At 37.7% G+C, this 4,386-nt stretch overlaps 1 long non-coding RNA gene across 1 annotated transcript; it reads left to right on the forward strand.

The window, feature by feature from the left end:
• Positions 1-803: 803 nt before the first annotated feature.
• Positions 804-2,776, forward strand: LOC144365287 (uncharacterized). The gene is made up of 2 exons (XR_013423593.1): positions 804-853; positions 2,277-2,776. It is a non-coding gene; the product is annotated as an uncharacterized LOC144365287 (long non-coding RNA).
• Positions 2,777-4,386: the final 1,610 nt, after the last annotated feature.

Consider the following 4,386-nt stretch of genomic DNA (forward strand, 5'->3'; position numbering starts at 1 on the left):
AAAATTAATTAAAAATGTGAGTATCTAGATACTAAAGTAGCTACAGGAGAGCAGAAAGAATATGAGTCTCCAAAAAAGAAAATCTGATTTAAATACAGATTCCCATACTTACTGGTTGAGTTGTCTTGAGCAAGTTACTAATGACTTTAAGAGGTAACAAGCTTTGGCCCAAGGGCCTGCCATCTGTTTCATGAGTATGGTTTTATTGGAAGACAACCACACTCATTCTTTAAATATTGCCGTTAGCCGCCGCTTTCACATGAAAGCAGCAGAATTGAGCAGTGGTGACAGAGTTTGAATGTCCCACAAGGTCTAAGATATTTACCTTCTTATCTTTTATTTAAAAAAGTCTCCTGGCCTAGCAGTAGAGCCTCATCTTCTTTACCTGTCTTTATGTGTAAAAAAGGGACAATAGCTTCCATTTCACAGGACTGTGGGATGAGGGGGATGGTGATGGAAGGATGGGGGTTATGGGGGTGTCAAGGGGTTGGGGGGAGGGTGGAATGGGAGGGGAACCTTACTATGTGCTGTGCTTAGCATATGGTCTCCTGCAAAGACTTGTTAAATTTGAATATGAACATTCTATCCTCTTCCGAATGCAAAGCTATTTTCTTTCTAACCTTACATTTATGAGGTGAAACAATTATATATCAAAAAGTAGAATTTCATATAAGAGCATTGTTTTTTGCTTAGTCATCATGACTTTGTCAAACAAAATAAACTTTACATATCTTTGTCATAAATAATTTAATCATCATATTAGTCTTTGAACGTTGTGACTAATGCAGTGGGAACTTCACAGACTGAATACAAACAGAAAGGAGGCAGTGGAATATTTCTGAGTCTACAAGTGGTAAAAATTATTATTTTCTTTGTGTAATAGCAGTCATAAAAAGTTGTAATACAAATCAAATTTCTTCGTGTTTCTTTCTTGAATGACACTGTTGAAAATATGGGATTATTTGTTTTTTTTCTGCACTTTATATTTAGAAATACATTGCATGAAAAATGAAAAGGTAATTCAGAAACAAAAATAACTAGGAATATTTTACGTAAAGGACTGTTCCATCAGCTGTGTATTGTAATTCTCAGCTACTTATATGGATTGTGGCAAGAAGGTAAATACCAAAAGGCAAGTCAATAGAAGGTATTTACTGCTTATAGAATTACTTTTATTAAATTGTGCTCTGTAGGGATTATCACTCTATACTGAGGTAAAATACAAGAACATTATTGGATATACCCTATCTGGTCTTAGTGCAATAATCATTGTACTTGTCCTGACAAATTGCTGGCTCTATGTTATAGACACAGTGCTTTGAGTAATTGATTAGGTTTCCATGTTTTGGTGAATCTGATAGAATACTTAGAGCCAGATTGTGACTCAGCTATAGCAATCATATAGATCTTGCAAAGTATATTTTAGCATCATTCCTACTTGGATTTTATGTTCTTTGTCTTTTCTTTTACTCTGCTTCTATTTATGCTATCTAATTGTGTTTTATGTAATTTTGCAAGCCACATTCAATCCTTTCTAAAACAACATTGAATATAAATAGGTAGGTAATAGGAAGTAAGTTGCCAAGGTAATTTTCAGAGAAGTGCTGATATTCTTTTTGGTTCTCTCCTTCAAATAACTGATAAATAACATAATAACATCACTCCTAGCTAATCACTTCATAAATCTCACAATTTAAAGCAAAACTCTTAGGCATATCAGTTGCTTAGAACTCTATATCACATACATATACAGAAAAAAAGGAAATAATTTTTATTGCAACTGATTCACTAATTTTAAACTAAGCCAATAATTTAAAGACAAATTCTCTCCTACATATCAAAAGAAGTTAGACTTATGGTTTATATTTGGGTCATCAGTCACACCAATTTTATTTGCTTGGTAAAGATGTTTGGAAGTAGTTACTTTTTAATTTTAAAAAGCTATGCAAATACAAGTACAAAAAAGACATTTTTTATGTATGCAAAATCTCAAATTATTCATTAAACTACCTAGGCATTTATTAGGCACTGACCATGTGTTAATTACTATTCTCAGCAGTGTGGATGCAGCAATGAATAAAATAGGACATTTTCCTTGTGATGGCTTTGAGAAGAACTGTATTATAGAAGATGGTTCTCCAAGAGTTGAGAAACATATGGAATAAATTTATAGTAACTTTGATAGGGGACAGATAGATGTAAGTGGTGGGAACATCAAGGGAATGATTCTATAAAATGGACCCACTGTGCTGACTTCTACCTGCTTTCCTTTCCAGGAAGCAATTTACCTCCGACACTGGCTGACTTAAATGGACAGGATATGTCACGTTCCCAGCAAATACCTGTTACCTGCAGGAGAAATGCAGCCTCCAAAGAATTCCGATGAAAGGATCACAAGTTACCCTGAAGGAGAGACTTTTGTGACCCTCTCACAGACTAGATCCTGAAACTTAGGTAAATAAAGGTAATTATCCCTAAACATGATGTGTGTAAAAACAAATTCCAATTGGAACTCATCAGTATGAGCCAGAATGACCTAGAGTTGTCATGCACAGTGGGGACTTGAATGAAAGTCTGATATCACCTGTTGTCATCAAAAGTCAAGAAGTGGACCTGTGTGGACTCTCTGGAAACTTCCCTGGGATTCCCAATTAAACTGGAGGGCAGGAGAGACATGGTGTCCCTCTTCTGTCTGAGAAGATCTACTCTCTCCTTTAAGAATGTCCCCTTTCCCCCTTTCCCATCCCCTCTGATAAATTTGTGATTGTTCCTCTGAGTGACATGTCTGAATCTTTCTGACTTGAGGACATGAATTGGGATTGGAAATGTTGGGGTGCAGCGGAGCGTCGGAGGGGAGAAACCACACAAGAGACTCACTTCATGCAATCGCAGGGGGGAAGTTTATTGAGGATCCTGTTCCAGCGTGCTGGGACTCTGTGCCCACTCAAGAAAGGAGAGCGGCTCAGAGCCCAGAGCGGAGGTCAGGTGGAGCTTAAGTACACTTTTTGGAGGGGGTGGGGGGCTTTGCATACATCAGAACAAATCATCATAAGGCGCGGGAAAATTGAACAACAATTCTGAAACATGATTAGTACATACATTGGCGGGAACAATTAGGGCAGGAGTGATTGGTGCTCCTAGGTGGGGTACACATTCAAACTGATTGGTTTAGGTCCTGCAATGCCTACGTGCCAAGCAACTCGGAAGCCTTAGCTATTAAACAACCAGAAAGTCAGTGGAAATATTTACTGGGCAGTTCCAGTATTGTCCTAACAGCTACAGGGATTACAGGTTTTGGGGGTAGCAGAGGGACTCTAACAATACTAGTCTTTTACTTTTTAACCCAATCCCTGCACTTTGGAAACTTTAGGATGCCTGGTCTTTTACACTTTAACTCAGGCTCTGCGGCTTAGAATCAGCTTGGAAATTTTACCTTTACAGAAAGATCTACAACATGCACTTTGTCCTACTCAGTGATGGGCAACAACTGATTTAAGAACTAGATTTAAATGATGTATCAATTACATATGCAAAGTATGACTTACTAACCCTTCATAAGAGAAATTTCCATTTGTAAGGCTATCTCCCTCCACTGGGAAAAAAAAATTGGAAAGATATTGCTATAGTTTGAATCTGGAATATCCCTACCCAAAGTTCATGGGTTAAGCAATGCAGCCATATTTAGAGTTGAAATGATTGGATTATGATTGCTGTAACTTCATCAGTGGATTGATCATTTGATGGATTAATGATTTGAATTAACTATTGGGTGGTAACCAAAGCAGATTTGGGTTTGACTGGAGGAAGTAGGTCACTGGGGGCTAGCCTTTGGGACTACATCTTGTCCCTGGCACCTAGAGTGCTCTGCCTCTCTCTCTCTGCTTCCTGGCTGCCACAAACTGAGCAGCTTTCCTCCACTGTAGCTTTCTGCCCATGACATCATGCCTCATCTCAGGCCCAGAACAATGGAGTAGACTGACCACAGACTCTACCCGTGAGCCCCAAATTTTCCTCCTTTACCTTGTTGTCAGGTATTTTGGCCATAGCAATGAAAAGCTGACTAACCTAGATATTAACTTAAATCTGCCTGACAAGCCTCACCTTTAAATTGTTTTTGCTTTCCTTAGGCCTTTCTCATACCCTTCTCAAAGATGATTAAGTTAAAATCTGTGTCTTTGAGCTATAAATTTTCTACTTTGCTCTAACCAGGTCATACTTTCAGAAATGCAAATTTAGGATTAAATGTTTTTTAGATTTTGAAGGAAAGGAATAATATAGGGCAAGGGAGACTTTTTAAAATCAAACCTCTGCCTGAAAAACTTGATTCAAGATTTGGAAATGAAAATCTGCAATTTAGATTTGACCTTCTGTTTATAAGTGGGGATA

The sequence above is a fragment of the Ictidomys tridecemlineatus genome, chromosome 7, assembly GCF_052094955.1.
Source record: "Ictidomys tridecemlineatus isolate mIctTri1 chromosome 7, mIctTri1.hap1, whole genome shotgun sequence".
Taxonomy (NCBI): Eukaryota; Metazoa; Chordata; class Mammalia; order Rodentia; family Sciuridae; genus Ictidomys; species Ictidomys tridecemlineatus.